This window comes from Panulirus ornatus, chromosome 12 (genome assembly GCF_036320965.1).
Source record: "Panulirus ornatus isolate Po-2019 chromosome 12, ASM3632096v1, whole genome shotgun sequence".
Classification (NCBI taxonomy): Eukaryota; Metazoa; Arthropoda; class Malacostraca; order Decapoda; family Palinuridae; genus Panulirus; species Panulirus ornatus.
In genome coordinates this window covers 23,342,064-23,357,475 of record NC_092235.1, presented here as the reverse complement: position 1 = coordinate 23,357,475, position 15,412 = coordinate 23,342,064, and the positions used below count along the sequence as shown (strand labels likewise).

General features: G+C 46.6%; 1 protein-coding gene across 3 annotated transcripts in view; it reads left to right on the top strand.

Moving 5' to 3' along the window:
• The window catches only part of LOC139751858 (protein Obscurin-like), a 318,529-nt gene that overhangs the window by 63,315 nt on the left and 239,802 nt on the right, over positions 1 to 15,412 (top strand). The window lies entirely within an intron of this gene.

Below are 15,412 nucleotides of genomic sequence, written 5' to 3'. Positions count from 1 at the left end.
CTGACGTGTGTGTGTGTGTGTGTGTGTGTGTGTGTGTGTGTGTGTGTCACTTGTCACATGGGGTCATACCTTCGTATGGGGACTCATACTAAGGGGGGGTGTACCATGACTTGGTCCCTACTGAGGACGGGGGACTTGGCTCAAGGTCCGCCTCCCTCCCTCCTTCCTCCTTTGAGGAGATTCGAACCCCACGAGTGTGTTGAAAGGTTTGCCGAAGAGCCAGGAGACGCGTGTGTTGCAGTGCCTTGATCGTATAGCGTTGTGTGTGGTGGCTGAGTCCACACATAGAGAGACAGTGTCGCACCCAGTCACTGTATTGACTTCACCAGTTGAATACAGTGATGTATCCCCTCTCTCTACAGTACACTAATACAGTGATGTACCCTCTCTCTCTACAGTACAGTAATACAGTGATGTACCTCTCTCTCTCTACAGTACAGTAATACAGTGATGTATCCCCTCTCTCTACAGTACAGTAATACAGTGATGTATCCCCTCTCTCTACAGTACACTAATACAGTGATGTATCCCCTCTCTCTACAGTACACTAATACAGTGATGTACCCCCTTACTCTACAGTACAGTAATACAGTGATGTACCCCCTTACTGTACTAATACAGCAATGTACCTCCCAACAACACGATCACTTTAGATCTTGATACAGTCCTTCACCGTGGAGAATACAGTGCTGTAACCCCCCCAGAGTGTGAACGGTTTGATTTCGCTCTTAGTACACCACTGTGCTTCGTCGAAATCCCACGTCGTACGCAGGAAATGGGAGGCATCGACTCCAACGACTTCCGAAGTGACCCACGAAGTAGAATTGACCTCCGAGGAAGTCAACTCTTAAACAAGCGTAGGAGCTGCCTCGTCTCCTGCGTAACGAGCGTAGGAGCTGCCTCGTCTCCTGCGTAACGAGCGTAGGAGCTGCCTCGTCTCCTGCGTAACAAGCGTAGGAGCTGCCTCGTCTCCTGCGTAACAAGTGTAGGAGCTGCCTCGTCTCCTGCGTAACAAGCGTAGGAGCTGCCTCGTCTCCTGCGTAACAAGCGTAGGAGCTGCCTCGTCTCCTGTGTAACAAGCGTAGGAGCTGCCTCGTCTCGTGCGTAACAAGCGTAGGAGCTGCCTCGTCTCGTGCGTAACAAGCGTAGGAGCTGCCTCGTCTCTCCTGCGTGATGAGAAGGACCGATGGATAAGGGGGGGGACAGGTTTTAACAAGCAATGGGTATGAATCACCAGGGTGCGTAGTTAGGGCGTGGCTGATTGGGGGGGTGTGGGTGGTGGTTCGAGAGGCGGAGGAGGAGGGGGTTAGGGTTGATTACAGCCACCATGCGTCGGGCCAGGTGGTGGGGGGGTGTTTTTGCCATGATTTCATTATGTAGGTCCCAGGGTACAGTGGTGTTACGTGGGGGGCCTTCTGGTCCGTACGGTACAGGAGAAGATGGCATGATGGTGGTGGTTGGTTGGTTGACGGCACAAAGACGGAACGGACAGGACGGAATCTCTCTCTCTCTCTCTCTCTCTCTCTCTCTCTCTCTCTCTCTCTCTCTCTCTCTCCCCGTCATCCTCCGTCAGCCACCCGGCGGCCGTGACACATGACACAACGCGTCACAAAGGAGACGCCGTGACCGCGAAAGGACACCGTCATCTACAGTTCGGCTCGCTTGTGTAACTCTCGATCATGGGTCTACCCTGGTGATGTGATTGTTACACGAAAGTGCACTTGGGAATTTGTCGTGTTCCATTTTCCCCCGTGGACTCATAGGAATATATATATATATATATATATATATATATATATATATATATATATATATATATATATATATATATATAGAGAGAGAGAGAGAGAGAGAGAGAGAGAGAGAGAGAGAGACGTGTGCGTGTGTGTGTGTGTGTGGGGAGCGCGAAGACGCGTCTCTTCCCTAGGCAGGAAACACAAGGTGCGGTAATTCTACACACAAGAACAGGTGACTCTCCGTCTTGTGCACCGAGAGATGTGTCAAACAAGAGGAGGTCCCCCTCCTCTTCCTCCTCCTCCTCCTCTTCCTCCTCCTCCTCCTCCTCCTCCTCTTCTTCCCTCCCCTCCCTCCCCTCTCCTCTCCCCTCCCCTCCTCCCACGATTGATGGGTGGGAGCAGCTGGGGCGAGCCGTGTTGGGGAGAGCTTAAATATTAAGGGGGAGAGGGGAGGGAGGAGAAATAGAGCGAGGGGAGGGAGGGGAAATATGTGTTTAATGAGAAGTGAAAGAAAACGGGAAGTGGGATTAGGGGAAAAAAAACGGGAAGCAGGTGGGTTGCGAGTCTGGCATACCATTGCAGTTTTGTTCAATAAATGTTTATATATATATATATATATATATATATATATATATATATATATATATATATATATATATATATATATATATTTTTTTTTTTTTTTTTTTTTTCCGTCATACGAAAACCTCACGAGTTAAAAACCTAACTTTTCTTTATTTCTTCATTCTAATAACTGCCGGATGTTTACGCTGATTGGAGTGAGGTTGATAACCTGCTGGGTTCCCCAGCCAGTCAGCTCGCCAGCCAATCACCTCTTTGAGTGTGCTGTGGTCTGTTGGTTTACCTTCCTTCATCATCCCCGGACGTAAACTTGTACACTCTCCAGCCGGGCAGTGGGAGGTGCAGCTTCAACAGGATTACATTAATATGTTTACGAGGATTACATTAAGGGGTTTGTAGGATTACATTAAGGGGTTTGTAGGATTACATTAAGGGGTTTTACGAGGATTACATTAAGGGTGTTTATGAAGATTACATTAAGGGTTTTCTAGGATTACATTAAGGGTTATACGAGGATTACATTAAGGGTTTTGTAGGATTACATTAAGGGTTTTGTAGGATTACATTAAGGGTTTTCTAGGATTACATTAAGGGTTTTCTAGGATTACATTAAGGGTTATACGAGGATTACATTAAGGATGTTTACGAGGATTACATTAAGGGGTTTACAAGATTACATTAAGGGCTTTCTAGGATTACATTAAGGGTTATACGAGGATTACATTAAGGGGTTTTACGATATTACATTAAGGTGTTTACGAGGATTACATTAAGGGTGTTTATGAGGATTACATTAAGGGTGTTTATGAGGATTACATTAAGGGTGTTTACGAGGATTACATTAAGGGTGTTTATGAGGATTACATTAAGGGTGTTTACGAGGATTACATTAAGGGTGTTTACGAGGATTACATTAAGGGTGTTTACGAGGATTACATTAAGGGTGTTTATGAGGATTACATTAAGGGTGTTTATGAGGATTACATTAAGGGTTCACGATGCTATAGCACTGACTTTGTGAGTAGATTACTCCATCATTACAGAGCCTACGATCGTTATGGTGAGGTTCTCCCGTGTGTACTGGGTATACGAATGACGTGTGTAATTGTGACACTTAACGAGGAGCCACGGGCAGTTAAGGAAGTATGGTAACGATGGGATTGGCAGTAATGACCTGTGGTGTGTGTGGGGGGGATGGCGTAGTTTCAGAGCTTAAGAAACGAGGTGATTCGACCGGTATCCCAGTGGTGTTACGACCAGACGAGTGGTTGTAGTGCAACCAGACTAGTGGTGGTCCAACCAGACCTGTACTGGTACGACCAGACCGGTTGTGGTGGTACGACCAGACGAGTGGATGGATATACATCCAGACGTGGTGGTACGACCAGACGAGTGGATATACATCCAGACCAGTGATGAAGAAGGTCCAACCAGACTTGTAGCGGTACGACCAGAGCAAATCAGTACGACCAGACCTACGACCAGACCTACGACCAGACTGGTAGCACAAGACGATCAACAATTCTCTGTAGAATCAAGGACAACACACGACCTTGGCAGCTCCGCCAACACTAACAACAGGAGACACACACACACACACACACACACACACACCAGTAAACACCTACAACAGAAAGTAACAGTAGCGACGCTGTTGATCTCCCGTTACCCTACGAAGCCAACAGGAATAGCAACAGGGACAACAGGGCAGATGAACAGGAGGAACGCCAAGAAGGAGAACAGAAGGAACACCCAGCAGGCGGTACAGGAACAGAAAGCAAGTAGAAGAACGAAGAAACAGGAAGGAGAACAAGCATGTTCATCCAGCACAAACAGGAAATAGAACAGATTCCACTGTGACAGATGATCCACTATGGCTCACCGGACCATAACAAAGTGTTAACAAATCTAATACCAGATAAAAGATAAGGTGCTGTTGAGATAGATGAAAGATAAGGGACAAGATAAGGGACTGATGAGACATTAGAAGATAACCTCGTCGTAGACCATCAGGTCTTGTGTTATCTGTCCTTCCCTTGTACTGTCCTCCAGCAGATAACCTGGTCATAGACCATCAGGTCTTGTGTTATCTGTCTTTCCCATGTTGTACTGTCCTCCAGCAGATAACCTGGTCATAGACCATCAGGTCTTGTGTTATCTGTCCTTCCCATGTTGTACAGTCCTCCAGCAGATAACCTGGTCATAGACCATCAGGTCTTGTGTTATCTGTCCTTCCCATGTTGTACTGTCCTCCAGCAGATAACCTCGTCATAGACCACCAGCTTTTCAGTCAGTCTTGTTGTTTCGGTCAAACAACAAGACGAACGAGCGAAGCTAGGCAGCAGAACCAGCATGCGTGACAACAATCGAACACAGTAGCGAACTGTAAGGAAGCAAGGTTTTAAAAGCCGGCTTTCCCACCTCGTCCAAAACTCGTACATTATGTTTCGTACACGCTTTACGTCTCCGTCTCTTTAACACTTTTTGTTTTTTTGTTTGTATATATACATAAATTTTCAGTCAAGGTCGCAACATGTTGAGGAATTCTGTCTTGTAATTGGAGACAGTTCCTTGGAAAGGGTAGTGAAGATGTGCAGGGACAGGGCTTTAGTATCAAGCAGGCAGAGGAGCAAGACAAGCAGGCCCCATCATCAAGCAGGCAGAAGAGCAAGACAAGCAGGCCCCATCATCAAGCAGGCAGAGGAGCAAGACAAGCAGGCCCCATCATCAAGCAGGCAGAGGAGCAAGACAAGCAGGCCCCATCATCAAGCAGACAGAGGAGCAAGACAAGCAGGCCCCATCATCAAGCAGGCAGAGGAGCAAGACAAGCAGGCCCCATCATCAAGCAGGCAGAGGAGCAAGACAAGCAGGCCCCATCATCAAGCAGGCAGAGGAGCAAGACAAGCAGGCCCCATCAAGCAGGCAGAAGAGCAAGACAAGCAGGCCCCATCATCAAGCAGGCAGAGGAGCAAGACAAGCAGGCCCCATCATCAAGCAGGCAGAGGAGCAAGACAAGCAGGCCCCATCATCAAGCAAGCAGAGGAGCAAGACAAGCAGGCCCCATCATCAAGCAGACAGAGGAGCAAGACAAGCAGGCCCCATCATCAAGCAGGCAGAGGAGCAAGACAAGCAGGCCCCATCATCAAGCAAGCAGAGGAGCAAGACAAGCAGGCCCCATCATCAAGCAGACAGAGGAGCAAGACAAGCAGGCCCCATCATCAAGCAGGCAGAGGAGCAAGACAAGCAGGCCCCATCATCAAGCAGGCAGAGGAGCAAGACAAGCAGGCCCCATCATCAAGCAAGCAGAGGAGCAAGACAAGCAGGCCCCATCATCAAGCAGGCAGAGGAGCAAGACAAGCAGGCAGAGGAGCAAGACAAGCAGGCCCCATCATCAAGCAGGCAGAAGAGCAAGACAAGCAGGCCCCATCATCAAGCAGGCAGAGGAGCAAGACAAGCAGGCCCCATCATCAAGCAGGCAGAGGAGCAAGACAAGCAGGCCCCATCATCAAGCAGGCAGAGGAGCAAGACAAGCAGGCCCCATCATCAAGCAGGCAGAGGAGCAAGACAAGCAGGCCCCATCATCAAGCAGGCAGAGGAGCAAGACAAGCAGGCCCCATCATCAAGCAGACAGAGGAGCAAGACAAGCAGGCCCCATCATCAAGCAGGCAGAGGAGCAAGACAAGCAGGCCACATCATCAAGCAGGCAGAGGAGCAAGACAAGCAGGCAGAGGAGCAAGACAAGCAGGCCCCATCATCAAGCAGGCAGAAGAAGAGGAGGAGGAGGAGGAAGAAGCAGTAGTATCCAGCAGAACAAAGACAAGAGCCAGCAGGCCAGCGAGCAGTACGACGGAGGGAGGGGGGGGAGATGAACATTCTTGTGTGGCGGCCAACATTGTGACACAGGGGCTTCTCTCTCTCTCTCTCTCTCTCTCTCTCTCTCTCTCTCTCTCTCTCTCTCTCTCTCTCTCTCTCTCTCTCTGGCCACGCTTGGGCTGCTTGCCCAGGGGGCTTCGCGCAGCCCGGGAGAGAGGGAAGGAGAGGAGAGGAGGAAGCAGAAACAGCACCACCGCCGGGTGGAACAGGAAGAGAGAAGAGATAGGAGTGGTATGAGTTTAGGTGTCGAGAGGGACTGGGGGGAAAGAGGGAGGGGGGGGGGAGGCAAGGTCGAGAGAGAGAGAGAGAGAGAGAGAGAGAGAGAGAGAGAGAGAGAGAGAGAGAGAGAGACTAAAGGGAAAAGAGGGTTAGCGAGGTAGCGTTAAGAACAGTGGACTGGGCCTCTCAGGGAATATCCTCACCTGGCCCCCTTCTCTGTTCCTTCTTTTGGAAAATTAAAAAAAAAAAAAAAAGAAAAAAAACGAGAGGGGAGGATTTCCAGCCCCCCGCTCCCTCCCCTTTTAGTCGCCTTCTACGACACTCAGGGAATACGTGGGAAGTATTCTTAATCCCCTATCCCCAGGGATATATATATATATATATATATATATATATATATATATATATATATATATATATATATATATATATATATATAATATATGTATATAATATAATGTATATATATATATATATATATATATATATATATATATATATATATATATATATATATATAACCCACAAAGAAAATGTTTCATCATATGTCAATACATATTCAACCCGAGGATGAATTATTCTGTTTTCTATCTTCTAGTCTCCCTCATTTGACCATTTATACCTTCCCCAAATGATCATTCTAAACCTTTTTTTGAATCATTATATTCATCTCATGTCCATTTTCCCCACCCTTAAACCGTACCTAAACCTTAAGAAAAAGGCTAAATCTCCCCCCCCCCCTTTTTTTTTTTTCTTTAAAGATTATATTCATAGTTTCAGAAACCCGATCACATTTTTTTTTTTCCTTTTTCTTAAAATATCAGGCCCTTTTTTCCCCTCCCCCCCCCACCCCTCCCCTCCCCTTTATCTCACCTTTCGACCTTCAAGGTCGAGAGATAACAAGCTAACAAGTCGTACTGGTTACAGTGGCCGTTGTGTGTCCGATGGCCATCAAGGCATAGATCTTAATACTCAACCTAACTACATGATTGCTGTACATAACGAGGTGTGAATGATGAAGGGGGGGGGGGTTATAATACGATAGGTTGAGGCGAGGTAGATTTACATATATCACTGGATATACATATATGTATGGATATACATATGTCACTGGATTTACTTATATATCTGGATTTATATATATCACTGGATTTATATGTATCAATGGATTTACATAAGTCGCTGGATTTACATATATATCACTGGATTTACATATATATCCCTGGATTTACATAATAATCCGGATTTATATATATCACAGGATTTACATATATCAGGATTTACATATATATCACTGGATTTATATATGTCACTGGATTTAGATATATCAATGGATGTACAGATCTCACTGGATTTACATATATCACTGGATTTATATATATGTCATTGGATTTACATATACATCACTGGATTTACATGATTTCGTTATGCGATTTGAAAAACAGTGTTGTTTACATCACTAAAGCTCTGCTGTATTGGGGTTTATATTCTTTGTATATCGTAGTCTATATAAACAATACTCGGGGAAGGTACTATTGCGTAATTATATACATTTGAGGAAAGGTACTATTACGTAATCATATACATTTGAGGAAAGGTACTATTGCGTAATTATATACATTTGAGGAAAGGTACTATTGCGTAATTATATACATTTGAGGAAATGTACTATTGCGCAATTATATACATTTGAGGAAAGGTACTATTGCGTAATTATATACATTTGAGGAAAGGTACTATTGCGTAATTCCTGGGGGGGGGGGGGTGAGTGTATGGGGGTATCCCCCGTTTTCCGTGTTGGTGCGCGGTCAGGCGAGGCTGGGCCCAGGGTGTTGGGTTCCGCCACACGAGAGAGAGAGAGAGAGAGAGAGAGAGAGAGAGAGAGAGAGAGAGAGAGAGAGAGAGAGAGAGAGAATACATACATATATAAATACACTTCTTCCCCCCCCCCCAATATATTTTTAGAAAATGGACGCCCGGGCGCCCCCCCTTCTCTCTCTCTCTCTCTCTCTCTCTCTCTCTCTCTCTCTCTCTCTCTCTCTCTCTCTCTCTCTCTCTCTCACCCTGGTTAGTTGACCGGAGGATAAATGTGCTTAAAAGAAAGTAGCGTTTATTTAAAGACGGTCGTTTTTTTTTTCGTTTTTTTTTTTCTTTTTTTTTCTTTTTTCTTTTTTCTCTTCCGCCACCACCACCACCGTTGTTTGTCGTCCTCAGATTACAGAAGGGACGCGAGCGAGACGCCTTACGAACGAAGCGAGACCGAAATTGGCGTGTGGTTGTTCCCTTTGTATCTTCTCATTATTATTATTATTATTTTTTGTGTGGAGGAAGGGAGGAAGGGAGGGAGGGGGGGAGATGGTAATTAGATCTTACTATTTTTTTGTGACATATTCTTGATTATACCTTCAAGAAGGAGGAGGAGAGGAGGGGAAAAAAATAGGGTTATTCTTGTTTCTTTTATCGTCGGAATAAATTGGGAACAAAAGGAAAAAATGAAATTGGTGTTTGTTACAGAAGAAATAAATGTGTTGCGTTATATGGCTGGGTTTAGGGCGTAGGAGGGGGACGGTGCCTCGGGCTAGAGAGGAGTACGGTAGCGAAAAATCGAGGGAGAGAGAAAGTTTCGAGGAATGAATGAATTCAGGGGATGAACAGCTGGGTTGACTGTGGGACGACCCCCACCTGCCGCGCAACTACTAGGATTCGAACCCATACCCTCTCGACCCGTGAGCCGGGGGGGTGCCCATGAATGCGTCATGGTCATGAACGCTAACCGATATACCACGTAGGTCCATAATGGTATATTTATATATCCGCTGGGGTGGGAGATGGGGTCATATACCTTATATTAAATGTCTTTTCCCCAGACGATCCACTCATACCCTCGTGTGAGATGGTGTTCGATGCCTTATATATCTGGAGTCCATTGATGATGTCACAGACCTTATACTTCAGTCCAGCGATTGATGTCAGATACCGTATATTGTGGTCCAGTGGGGGTGTCAGATACCCTTATATTGTGGTCCAGTGAGGGTGTCAGATACCCTTATATTGTGGTCCAGTGGGGGTGTCAGATACCCTTATATTGTGGTCCAGTGGGGGTGTCAGATACCTTATATTGTGGTCCAGTGAGGGTGTCAGATACCCTTATATTGTGGTCCAGTGGGGGTGTCAGATACCCTTATATTGTGGTCCAGTGGGGGTGTCAGATACCTTATATTGTGGTCCAGTGAGGGTGTCAGATACCCTTATATTGTGGTCCAGTGGGGGTGTCAGATACCCTTATATTGTGGTCCAGTGAGGGTGTCAGATACCTTATATTGTGGTCCAGTGGGGGTGTCAGATACCCTTATATTGTGGTCCAGTGGGGGTGTCAGATACCTTATATTGTGGTCCAGTGAGGGTGTCAGATACCCTTATATTGTGGTCCAGTGAGGGTGTCAGATACCTTATACTGTGGTCCAGTGAGGGTGTCAGATACCCTTATATTGTGGTCCAGTGGGGGTGTCAGATACCTTATACTGTGGTCCAGAGATGGTGTCAGACCCCTTATACAGCAGTTTAAAGGCCAAACACCTTATATTATATTTTATGATATATTTACAGTTGTAATACACCATATACTGCAAGCCAGAGATGGTGTCACACACACACCTTATACACACTGACGTCACGACCCGCACACATGCACTCAACCGCTTCTCGTATTTTGGGAATCGCACAGCACGACGGCTTGCGACCCGCGTTCCCTCCGATTGACGTGCCTCTCGTTACCCGAGGACGCGCGTCTCGCTCTCTCGTTATCCTGTAAACGAGTTGACTGATCGTACGTCTGTGTGTGTGTGTGTGTGTGTGGGTAAGGGTTCGAATGTGTGTGCTCTGGTTGTTTGTGTGTACGTGCGTGCGTTCCCTGCGTCCTCTGGATTTCTTCTTCTTCTTCTTCTTCCTCTTCTCCTTCTTCTTCTTCATCTTCTTCTTCTTCTTCTCCTCCTCCTCTTCTCCTCCTCCTCCTCCTCCTCCTCCTCTTCTCCTTCTCCTCCTCTTCTTCTTCTTCTTCTTCTTCTTCTTCTTCTTCTTCTTCTCCTCCTCCTCCTCCTCCTCCTCCTCCTCCTCCTCCTCCTCCTCCTCCTCCTCCTCCTCCTCCTCCCGAACTCCACTTTGGCAAAACATTTATTCCTCTCTTCCTGTTTACATTATTGGGCTCAGCTGTCGAATATTTATTCAGTCTTTTAACGTGAACAACTCGCTAATCATCCACCCAGATCCCACTCATATTATTCAGCTGTTCACCACGTTTTCTGTTTCTTTTTTTTTCACCTTAAGATGTTCACCACGTTTTCTGTTTATACCTTAAGATGTTCACCACGTTTTCTTTTTATACCTTCAGATATTCACCATGTTTTCTGTTTTATTTTTTTTAACTTAAGATGTTTACCACGTTGTCTGTTTATACCTTAAGATGTTCACCACGTTTTCTCTTTTTTTTTTTTAACTTGTTCACCACGTTTTCTGTTTTATACCTTAAGATGTTCACCACGTTTTCTGTTTCTTTTTTTTCCTCAAGTTGTTCACCACGTTTTCTGTTTTTTACCTTAAGTTGTTCACCACGTTTTCTGTTTTACCTTAAGTTGCTCACCACGTTTTCTGTTTCTTTTTTTTTCCACCTCAAGTTCTTTATATATTTTAATGATTTGTAAGTAAGATACGTGTCATACGGATATGAGGTTTATTGGTTTATGTCACCATATTGATGATTTCTATCTTGCGTTTGCTTTTTGAGAGAGAGAGAGAGAGAGAGAGAGAGAGAGAGAGAGAGAGAGAGAGAGAGAGAGAGAGAGAGAGAATGTCCGAAAACGGAGGAAAGGCACCTAAACCCCCTTACAGCTGAGTGTGTATAGTCGTAACCCTACTGAGTACAGTTTGGCTGACCTATATAAACACACGAATGTATATAGCAAGTATCGCATTAATTGCAGAGCTTTGGGAGGAAAGTTGTTTGGAGTCATAGCTCGTAGCCATGAGGAGGGGAAACCATATCATGCATAGCACCAGTAGGGTGTATAGCACGTACTTAGAAGCATAGCACCAGTAGGGTGTATAGCACGTACTTAGAAGCATAGCACCAGTAGGGTGTATAGCACCAGTAGTGTATATAGCACGTACTTAGAAGCATAGCACCAGTAGGGTGTATAGTACCAGTAGTGTATATAGCACTTACTTAGATGCATAGCACCAGTAGGGTGTATAGCACATGTGTCTAAAGGTATTTGGCAGTTAAGGCGGGGAGGGCAGTCAATTCAGGGGGTGTGGGGGGGAAGGGGGGTTGGATGGTCGTGTTCGGGGAACGACTGGAGGGGGGGGGGAGGTAAGGGAGATGGGGGGAGGGGGAAATCGTTGTAACGGGAAGGGCAAGACATCGTAAGTATTGCGAGACACACACACACACACACACACACACACACACACACGTGTGCACGCGCGCGCCTGGGGGCAGCGCCTTGCCAAAATTTGAGCTATCTCTACCCATGGCACGCGAGGCCGGGGGGGCCAAACCAAAATGTTGAGGAGGTTCAATACACCTTTGATTTGTTCGGCATCGAGGTTAAGAAACCCCCCCCAGAGTGGTCCCCCCCAGAGAAAATCCTAAAGAGGGTCGATAAAAACCTCCCCCCAGAGTGGTGGGAAAAGCCCCCCAGAGGGGTCCACAAAAAAGCCCCCCAAGAGTGGTCCAAAAGGCCCCAAAGAATACCCCAGAGAGGACATCCCTTCACAGTACAGGTTGGGGTCATGGGCGAGAGAGAGAGAGAGAGAGAGAGAGAGAGAGAGAGAGAGAGAGAGAGAGAGAGAGAGAGAGAGGAAAACTGGTTGCAGGGAGGTCACTGACAGGTCCAATTACAATGACTAGGCTTGACCTGTTCGGTTATTACGATCATCTGGTCAACAGCAGTTAAGAGAGAGAGAGAGAGAGAGAGAGAGAGAGAGAGAGAGAGAGAGAGAGAGAGAGAGAGAGAGAGAGAGAGAGAGAGGCGCGCGCCGTCGTACGCGATGGTTAGTGAATGTAACGTAAGGACGCGTCTGATGACCAACGAATAACTGTATAGATCGTGAATAACACTGGCTGGTTTTAGGGGGAAAGGTGAGGTGAACGTGCCCATGTAGTGTGGGTGGGAGTGGGAGGTTGGGGAAGGAAGGAGAGGGGGGGTCGTGTGTGTGTGGGGTGTGTGTGGGGTGGCGCACGGGTATAGGGGGTATCGAGGGGGGGGGGGCGGCGGATGGTCTAAGACGGGTAGTTAGGTAGTTAGAGTGGAGGTGATTGACTGACGTGGTGCATTCCAGAGCCGTGTGTTGGGTTCTCCCCTCCTTTATTTTACCTCCCACAGGAGAATCTCCCCAGAGATGGGGGAGTATATATATCCTTCCCCCAAAGCGAGGGACACCTGTTGTTGCCAGGGGGGGCCTCTCTCTCTCTCTCCCCACACACCCATCAAATGTTGACATGGTGGGTGGGGAGAAGGGGAGCTTTCAATCACCTCCATCATAAGCTCCTCCCCTAACCTCCTCCCCTCACCCCTTGTCTCCCTTCTTCCTCCCTGCGGGCGTGGGAGACCTTTCCTCCCCTCCCTTTGTCTCCGCCTTCGCACCCCTCTCCTCCTCCTCTCCCCCTCCTCCCCTCCTCTCTCCTCTCCCCCATCGACATCTTCCGGCACAACCTCCGCCTTCTCTCCCTCCCCTCCTCCCCAGCCCTAGCCCCAGTCCCCCCCCCCTTATGCACCTCCCTCCCCCTCCCCCCCTCCCACTCTCCCATCCCTCCCCCAGGGCAGATGCGCCAATCGGTCGTCTTTGATGTCAGGTTATTTTTTTTTCTCTTCCCTCCGGGTCACATCCTCGCCCCTCCCTCCCCCCTCCCCCACCCCCCCAACCCTCCCTCCTTCAGCTCCGCTCCGCCCTCCTCCCCTCCCCCCACCTACCCAACCCTCCCTCCTTCAGCTCCGCTCCGCCCTCCTCCCCCCCTTTCCCCCTCCCTCCCACCCCTTCACCCACACCCTTTTTATCCCGGTCGTTTATGGCGAAGGGGAAAAGAAATTGAGGAGGGAGAGGGGAGAGGAGGAGGGAGGGGGGAGGGACGAAATGAGGAAATGAGAGAGAGAGAGAGAGAGAGAGAGAGAGAGAGAGAGAGAGAGAGAGAGAGAGAGAGAGAGAGAGAAGAAAACAGGAGGTAGTGAAGTAGATGGATTGACGAGTGGAAAGAAACCGGAAGAGGTAGTGAAAGAGGTAGAAGGAGAGGGGAAAGAAAACGGGGAGTAGAAGAGTTAATGAGGGAATGTAAGGGAGAAGCAGAGAAAGAGAAGAAATGGAAGAGAATGTTAGAGAGAAAACAGAGAATGGGAAGCTCATGTGCAGAAGACATAGAAGCAGGAAAGAAAATGGGACAAAAGAGAGAACATGTGAAACAGGGAAGGATGATATATATATATATATATATATATATATATATATATATATATATATATATATATATATATATATATATATATATATATATATATCGCGAGAGAACAAAGAATTAGAAAACGGTGAGAGGTGATCGAGTCGGGGTTTTACCAGTAGCAAGGACATATAAGCCAAGACGGAGGCCGTGCTATAAGCGCCCTTAAGACAAAGGGGCTGCAAGACCTAAAATACATTTTCTAGTGTCTTGTTTCCCCATCTGTCTAAATCATCGTTGCCTACCAGATATATATATATATATATATATATATATATATATATTCCTTTTTGAACTAACATTTCATAACTCTTCATTTTTTTCTCTCATTTATTCTATCCTTGTCTATCTTTCCTTCGTGTCTCGTCTTCATGTCTACTCCCCACCACACTCCGTTGCAGGCTCGAGACCCGATGTTTTGAGCTTGCATTGTTGCATCATCTTCAATGTCTCTTTAGAATATTATTATTATTTTTTCATCACATTGTTTCGTTGACATCCTCAAGGCGTTCATCTGTCACCCAGCTCGTTTGATTTTCGTCCAGTATTCCCTCATGCCATGCCTCACTGTCCATGCTGGTTTCACTTCCCATGGCGCGCGTGTGTGCGCACATACAGATGGATGGAAGGAGAAGACTAGATTGGAAGGATAGCATGGTAGAAGATGAGAGGAAGATGAGGGGGTGTGACATGACAATCATACACGTGCATGGTTGCGTACGTAAGGAATATATATATATATGAGAGAGAGAGAGAGAGAGAGAGAGAGAGAGAGAGAGAGAGAGAGGAGTGAAGAAATATTTATTATATTATTATATCTTGGGATGCATGGAACCAGACGCGAAGCACAAATATAAGTGTGGCCAGCAGAAAGAGAGAGATATTTTGGAGCGCACGTTTAGCGTCGTGTCAGACTTGAACAAGACAACGCATTAGGAGTGAGTAAAGAAACGTCTTAAGAATAAAGAAATGGTTTAAAAAAAAAAACTATGTTTCAGATGAGCCCCACATTTGACAGCGATGTATTGCACTTGGCAGCAAAGTGCTGTCTGTTCAGGAGTATACATTTGCGGTGATACCTACGCGCCGCTTGTGTTGCCTTATGGCCCAAATCCGGTCGTTTGTACTCGTAGATAGGATGGTAACTAGGTAGGTACACTCTCGATCCTAAGAGACATTACAGAAATCTATTCTTCCAAGCTCCATTACCACGAGCAAAGTGTGCTGTTTACTTCAAACCATTTCGCTATGGTCGGCTCTGTGTGTGTGTGTCCTTTCCTTGTCTTCCTTTATGTGATGATTACATATTTATCAATCTTGTTTAAAGATGGTTCCCCTTTCGAGGCGTTATTACACTTCACCTATTACTGTTTCAAGTTGAGGCGCATCGTACTGTGTTATTAGGTGGTGGTGGTAGTCATGTGTACGACTGTGGTTATACGTTGGTGAGGAAGGAAGGGTTCTTGGTTTCGTCAGGTCACTATGTTCAGATACGCGTTCTGATCGGGGTCATTAT